This window comes from Diceros bicornis, chromosome 21 (genome assembly GCF_020826845.1).
Source record: "Diceros bicornis minor isolate mBicDic1 chromosome 21, mDicBic1.mat.cur, whole genome shotgun sequence".
Classification (NCBI taxonomy): Eukaryota; Metazoa; Chordata; class Mammalia; order Perissodactyla; family Rhinocerotidae; genus Diceros; species Diceros bicornis.
The window spans coordinates 31,604,946-31,613,229 of NC_080760.1; the positions used below are offsets into that span (position 1 = coordinate 31,604,946).

Sequence of the window (8,284 nt, forward strand, 5' to 3'; positions counted from 1 at the left end):
CAAATGTAAACTCTAGGTACACATGCTAGGTATAGAGAACAGAGAGTGCACTGATGTTTGCAATTTTCCTTGAAATAAGATGAATTGATGAATGGATTGAAGGATGGGTAGATAGATATATGATAAGCAATTACAGTAAAATGTTAATGGCAGAAATTAGGTGTCAGGCATATGGGTTTTCACTGTGAAATTATTTCAATTGTTGCATTTTTAAAGTTTTTTTTTGGTTTTTTGTTTTTGGGGGTTTTTTTGTTGCTGAGGAAGATTCACCCTGAAATAACATCTGTCGCCAGTCTTCCTCTTTTTTGCTTGAGGAAGATTCACCCTGAGTTAATATCCATGCCAAGTTTCCTCTATTTTGTATGTGGGTCACTGCCACAGCATGGCTGCCAGCAAGTGATGTAGGTCCATGCCCTGGATCCAAACCCAGGCCACCAAAGTGGAGAGCGCCGAAGTTAACCTCTAGGCCATGGGGCTGGCCCCTAAAGATTTTTTATTTTTATTTATTCATTTTTTTGTGTGAAGAAGATTAGCCCTGAGCTAACATCCATTGCCAATCCTTCTCTTTTTAGCTGAGGAAGATTGGCCCTGGGCTAACATCTGTGCCCACCTTCCTCTACTTTATATGGGACGCTGCCACAGCATGGCTTAACATGTGCTGCGTCGGTCCACACCCGGGGCCCAGGATCCAAATGTGAGAAGCCCGGGCCACCAAAGCGAAGAGCGTGAACTTAACGGCTGTGCGACTGACCAGCCCCAAGTTTTTTTAATTAAAATATTCACAATAAAGAATTGATGAGTTTGTAAAGTACAGTAATGTTGCTAATGAATAAGATTAACTATAATTCATTGATGTTTGCTACTTACCAAGTGCTAACAACTCTCTCTTTTTTTCGTCTGACTTACTCATTACAACTACAATGTGTAGCATTTATTACAATATCTATATTATACATGAGAAAATTGAGGCTTAAAGCTGGTCGCATAACTAGTAAAAGGAAGTATGCTGATAGGAATCCATCTCTGTCTAACCACAAAGCCTGCACCTATAAGTAAAACCACTACACTACACAGTATGGAGGAAAGATTAAGAATTTGTGAAAGACAGCAAAATATAGTATTGGATAACATTATACTTTATATGTATTGCAATATACTTTATAGTTCATGAACTTTTTATATTTTCAAACTTACAGAATAATAATACCAATAACAAAAATAAACACATAGGTTAAAAAGCTTATTTGGGTGGATAAAACAGGAGGAGAAAGTTACAAATTCAGTTACAAACATATTGAGTAATTGATGCAATTTTGATATCCAAGCAAAGATGTCTATCAGTAATAAGAAATTTTTAAAGTGGAATTAAGAGATATACTGAGAGTTCAAAAATCGTATTATAAATCACTTACATAGAAGCAGCTGTCGAATATTTGAAGCCAGTGAGATTATCAGAGGAAATTACATCAGTGTGAAAAAGAAAGCAAGAGAAGAAAATATAAGATAAGGAAAGCCTGGAAAAGAGAGAAGAAGGGAATAGAAAAAAAGATCAGAGGAAGAAGAGAAGCCATGTGTGGGTCAGTATACTTTTTACAAGAACCATAACTCTTGTAGCATAGGGAAGTGATGAACTTGTATTATGCAGAATTATAACACTTGGGAAGTGTTCTAAAGTGTTTGCATCAGTGCATATAATCTCAGAAACAATAGCAAATGATCATTTTAGATCAATCACATCAAGACTAAAGTATGTCTATTTTATAAGATACTGTTTTAGGAACTGAGAACACAAGGATGAATACCAATGGATTCTTGAAGTAGAATATATTATACTCAAATGAGAGACGAGGAATATGAAATTAAATATCAATAATATGTTGGATCGTGTTCCAAGAGAAAGCTATGGAAGTTGGTAAGTATATTTCTTTCTTGAAAGCAAAAACCGCATCCTTTACTCTGTAACCTCTACCACAGACTTTCTGCATGTGGTTTTTCAATAAATGATTATTGAATTTAATCAGATTAATGTGATTTAGAGCATGGTAGTATCAATAAAATAATTTTGAGATTCAAAATTGTGGTTTTCATGTCCCCAACTAAACTCCAGGAAAGAAGATGAAATTGGTGTTACGGTTATCTGGTTCATTCTGAAATTTGAGATCCTATTATTAACAAAATATCTGCTGCTTAGCAAAAATGTGCTGGGTTTACTTGTTTGATCTCCTTGCTCTCTGGGTACCATTTGGCAGAATGCAGCCCCAGGAATAGCATTCTATAACCACTTTCAATTCTATTCTATTTTATCAGTGAAATTTTTTGAGCCTCAGGGAAGAGCTTTGCACTGTATAGTCTAACAAATGACCTCAATTTTCTTCAGGTTTATTGCCAACTTGCAACCACTGACTCAGCATAACTATTCATCATCCTTTCTTATGATGAGTGAGTTTTCTGAATGCAATTATCAGTGTAAGGCAGATTCTATATGACTGCTTCAAGGACTTTTGTAGAGGCTTGCATATGATTGAGAATTCATGAGCTGCTCCACACTTGTGTCTCTTCTCTGGATGCACACATTTAGCAAACGATGCAATGAGCTTTCAAGGGCTGGGTTGGAATCACTTATTGCTCCACAGTTTCCATTTTATCAGAAGCTTAAATGTCAAAAGAAATGTTCTCCACCATATAATCAAATGGTATCAAGGTAAAACACTTTTCTGATAACGAGTATATTTAATTTTTCTAAAGAAAGATAGATTCTTCCTTATTAAAACTAATTGGAAAATTTACATCTGTTATTGGTTTAGCTACTAGAAGCTTCACAGCTTATGTCTTTTCAGGAACATTTTTCTCTTGGACTGTAAGTTTATGGCCAATTTCCCAGATTTTTTTTTCATTTTAAAGTTCCTAAGAGTACAGGAGATAATTAAATATTTTTGGTATCAATAAAAGCAACTAAGAGAATGCCCATCTTGGTAGAGAAGTGGTATATTAAAAATGTCAAATGAGATAGGAATTTAAAACCTTTTATAAATATAATGTGCTTTCAGTAAATAGTTGTTATATAACATCAGAATAATAATAATTCTTTTCCTTTGCAGCATTTCATATTTTCTGTAAACTCTGATACTGTCATCACACTAAAAACCTGTTTTCACCATTTATGCAAAAATCATATATATATATATATATATATATATATACCGTATATGGAGAGACAGATAATATAACATTAGTTTCTGATACTACATTTTATAGTCAAATTTTATCATAAGGAATAAATTTCTAGTCTTTACCCTTTTGCAGTACAGAGAGAATATAAGAATTAATTTGCAAAGAAATTTCTAGTCAAAGCTTAGAAATATTTAATTTCAGCTTTCTATTAAGTCTCAGTAACAAGGAACTTTTGTATGCATAGGAAGCTCTTTGCACTCCACGAGGGGTAGATCTGTGCTTCCTAGGGTTTGAGAGGAAATTGGTCCCTAAATGTATTGCTAGTTAAAGTTTCAGGAGTTTTTGTTGCAACCAGGGCATGAACTTTTCAAACAAGAGTAGTGTGATATATAGTAGTTATAACCCTTAGTGTGAAAAATTAACCTATCTGTGCCTAATGAACTTCTGTATGGCTGACCCAAACACAAGAAGTGGTTTGAGAGATTCAGTAGTTAATGACTGACTTTGCAACCAAACACTAAACCAGGTAACCAGCACCTGGTGTTCTCATAATATCTGTTTTCTATAGTTGGAAAAGTGTTTCTGAGCCAGCTCTGATGGCCTAGTGGTTAAAGTTAGGCATGTTCCACGTCGGTGGCCCAGGTTCAGTTCCCCAGGGGCAGAACCAAACAACTTGTCTGTCAGTAGCCATAGCCATGCTGTGGTGGTGGCTCACATAGAAGAACCAGAAAACCTTACAACTGTACACAACTATGTGCTGGGGCTTTGGGAGGGGAAACTAAGAAAAAAAAAGGAGGAAGATTGGCAAAAGACATTAGCTTAGGGCAAATCTTCCCTGCGAAAAAAAAAAAGTGTTTCTACAATCATTCAAAACTTTGTATTTTATCTCATTTTATAGAGAATTATTTTTGATGAATAAAATGTCAAGTAATCAGTTACATGTTTTAAAAGCTATATCTATCAGCACTCAAACACCTGCATATACAAACTTGTGGGTATATCCATGAAACATCTTTAGAAAGAAAACAAAACTCTAATAGTAGTGATTCCCTCAGTAGAAGATAACTTGGGAACTTGGAGAAATGTTTAGGAAGATTTAAAATTTTACTGTCTACCCTCATCTACCTTGCAAATTCTGTACATAGTGCATTTGTAAAACAAATGAATATAGTTTTACTATAAATTTTGTCTGCTCTTTTCCCCCTGTCTGACCTGGAATGCACTTTCTTCTAAAAGGAATTTGAAGCAAGTTTACCTATTCAAATTTCATCAGATTGATTTGTTCAACTTTTATTTGTTAATTCTCTTGACATTTTAATTATGTCAAATCTAACTACCTAATGCTAAATATAATATCTTAGTTTAATGGAGTGTTTTACATCCTAAAAGCTCAAAAAAATTTCATGCCCATAAAGGGATATGGATCCCTTATGTTAGCCCCTTAAGGGAATGAAGAGTACCATTGCCTATAAAACAGTGTAAATGAAAATTACAAACAAGTTTTAATTGTGTAATTGATTGTGAGAGAGCAAATCACATTTTTTTTTTTTTTCTAATGGTACCTATACAGAAAGAAGCAAAGTGAAAATTTAGCCGATTAGACAGTTTTGGTCACTCAAGATGCATGTATAACAAACATTAATATGTCCAAATGAGTGAATCTGATCCCAACTATCACTGCACATTTTCCCTCAAGAAGAAAAATAGTTGCAGAGGTAATACGAGACTTAAGAACAATGAGGAGGATACAGCTATGTGGTTATGAATGGTTAAAGTACAAACTGAGTTCATCTTGCCCCTCATTTTATGTGATACTTCCATCCTTTGTCCATAAAACTAGGTGTTTTCTGGCTTTTATTTATTTATTTTTGTTTTTATTTGCCATTTCATCTGCGCCCCTCTAATGTCAATGTAATATGGCTTTGAACATGCATCTTTGTAAAATATATATTTTATTTAATGTGTATATCCTTTTGATTTAGATAAACATATTGCTATAAACTCATTCACTCTCATCTTACAGACATTTTACTAAATTTTATCTGTGTTGCTGTACACGAACTAGTTCTTTGTTTCTGTTTTCCATAACACAAGAGGCTTCATAAGGAAATAAAGGCCTGAAGAAACAGTTAGACCTGAGTATTTTTATGCTAGGTTTGATGAAGAGTGGACAGTCATGGAGGAATATGATACATTAAGGAGTGGGAGGTGAGTGTGGTAAACTGGGGGAAACTTAGCAGGGCCTGTTTGTTTGGATTCTTCTTGGTGTCCCTTTGGCTTTGGAGATAAGAATACACCTTCCCCCAGGAATAGGGAGGCCACCTCTCCTGTGAGAGTTTTATGATCTGTTTTAGAGGAGAAGGATTGGGGAAGGTCAAAGCTCCCTTCTTGTTTCTGCTGTTTTCTCAGACTCCTTCAGGTTAAAATATTCAATATGTCAAGGCACCATATTTTGGAGTAGGGTGTCCTGAACCCCATCAATGCAAAGCAGAAATATAACTCTGTATTTGTTAATGAGCTGTGTATACAGGCATATAGGCATTGAGCCAATATTAACTGTACCATATACTGAACAATCCTTCTCACTGAATATTTGTGCCACATTTATTATTTATAATAAAATGTTACTAACCTCTACATTCTGTTTTATTGATCTGCTTTTCATTTCCTGCAAATCTATTTTAATGATTTTTAAAAGACAATTATACATTAGTATCTCATAGGGTAATTCTTCCCCGTTAGCTCTTGTTTCTTAGAACTGTACTTAGTTATTAGTGGACATCCATTTCCACAAAAAAACTTAGAATATATTTATTTCACTTCACAAAATATCTTGGAGGAATTTGGGCTGGGAATGCACTAAAGTTACATGAAAATTCTCTTGCCCCATCTATGACAATATTTTATTCTATTTTGTCATAACCTCTTTTAAATTATTTCCAATAGGTCATGGGAAAAGTTGATATTTTGCTGCCTTTGTAAATGGTACTTTATTTTATATTTTATTTCCTAAGTGTGCATTGATGGTATAGAAAAAATTTCATTGAGTCTTTCAAGTTGATCTTTCCAGCGAAATTGCCTAAATCCACTCTTAGTTTAACTAGTTTAAATAGATTATGTGTTGATTCTGTTTGGTATTCTATTTTACTAATTATATCATCTTCAATTAAACAGTTATTACTTCCCTTCCAATCTCTAGGCATCTTTTTTTGTTATATTACTTTGAGCATAACATCCACAAATCATGTTGTATAGTAGCAGTGAAGGCACTGTCTTTTATTGCTTTTTTCCTCCAAATAAAGGGGAACATAGCTAAACTTTCGTCTTTAAGTATGATATTTAATGTAAATTTTTGGTTGCTAGTTTATTATGTTGAGGAATTTGCTAGATCTCATTTTCTTATCACAAATAGGTAATGAACGATTTCAGATTCTTTTTCTTCTTCTTTTAAGATATAATAAAATTTCTTGTTTTAGTTAATTAATATGATAAATTACATTGTTAAAATTTTTAATGTTATTATTGGGAAATATGTAATAGATATAAATGAACATATCTACTATGTATTTAAAGTTTAAAAATAATAAAACAAAGGTCTTGCTTCCAGTGATGGCAGAGCAACTTCTATTCAAAAAATTCTCCTACAGATAAAAAATATGAATCTGGACCAAATATACAATAACAACTGTCATTTAAGAGCAAACAAAAGAGAACAGAAACAGAAGGATGTTTGAATCTTGAAAGAAGGGAGTGGTAAGAGAGGTCTGTGTTCATATTTCTTTTCAATGAGGGCAATCTCCAGTCCATTCAGTGCAATGCAGCTAGAATTTAAACAGAAACTGCAGTCTATTTGGCTCGTAGAATAGGAAGTTTGGGGGTATAGGAAACTGACCAGGGTAACCCAGAAAGATAAGAATCATAGGGGGTGAAGTCCTGACAGCTGCATGTAAACTCAATCCAAATCCTTATGTTGTCTTGACTTTGCTTTTTTAAGGGAAATTTCAAGGAACCCACTAACAGGCAAGAGCCGAAAGAACTCAGCACAGATTTCAGCTACTTCTAATCAATCAGATTTCCCAATCTGAAGAACAGAGAAAAAATAATGATAATGTTAAACACTAGTGATTTGTGAGACAATGTAAAGCAACCTAACAGTCACGTGATTAGAGTCCCAGAGAAGACGACGACTAGGGTGGGGCACAATAAATTTTTTAATAAGTAATGACAAAAGTTTCCTGTATTTGATGAAAATCACGAGGTTTCAGATCTAAGAATACAAAGAAAACACACACCTAGGCACAATAGTCATACTGCTGATAACCAAAGATAAACTGAAAATCTTGAAATCTGCCAGAGAAAAGGGTACATTACATATAAGGCAACAGCAATACACATATAGCCAATTTCTCATTAGAAGTAGTGGAGACTGGAAGACAAAGGAATAACATCATTAAAGTTCTGAAATTAAAAAAAAAAAGCTCTCAATCCCAAATTCTACATAACTGAAAGTATACTTCAAAAGTTAAGGCAAAAAAATTTAAGATCAATAAAAATGAAAGAATTTATTATCAGCAAATTTGAACTTCAAACAATGTTCAAGTCATTCTGGAGGAAGGGAAATGACATCAGAAGGAAACAGATCTACAGAAAAGAAGGAAGAACATCAGAAATGATAAATATGTGAACAAATGTAAAATATTATATAGATTATTTTCTGAATATCGTTCAGAATTTGTTTAATACAAAACTTGTAACAATAATATGAATTTTATTATGAATGTATATAATATAGAGGGCACCAATAGCATAGGATGTTGGAATGGAAACAATGGAAACAACCCAAATGTTCATTGAGATGTGAATGGATAAACAAAAAAAGGCCTGATATATACATACATTGGAAATTATTCAGCTTTAAAAAACAAGAAAATTCTTCCATTTGTGACATCATAGAGGGATCTGAATTCATTATGCTATATGAAATAAGATGGTCACAGAAGGAAAAATACTGTCTGATTCCACTTATATGAGGTATCTAGAATTGTCAAACTCATAAAAGCAGAGAATAGAGTGATGGTTACTATGGCCAGTTGCTGTTCAATGGGTATAAAGT

The 8,284-nt window shown here is 33.6% G+C and overlaps 1 long non-coding RNA gene across 1 annotated transcript; it reads left to right on the forward strand.

Annotated features, from left to right (window-relative positions):
- The first annotated feature begins 1,778 nt into the window (after nucleotides 1–1,778).
- Nucleotides 1,779–7,625, forward strand: LOC131419372 (uncharacterized). The gene is made up of 3 exons (XR_009223208.1): nucleotides 1,779–1,912; nucleotides 5,266–5,379; nucleotides 7,166–7,625. It is a non-coding gene; the product is annotated as an uncharacterized LOC131419372 (long non-coding RNA).
- Nucleotides 7,626–8,284: the final 659 nt, after the last annotated feature.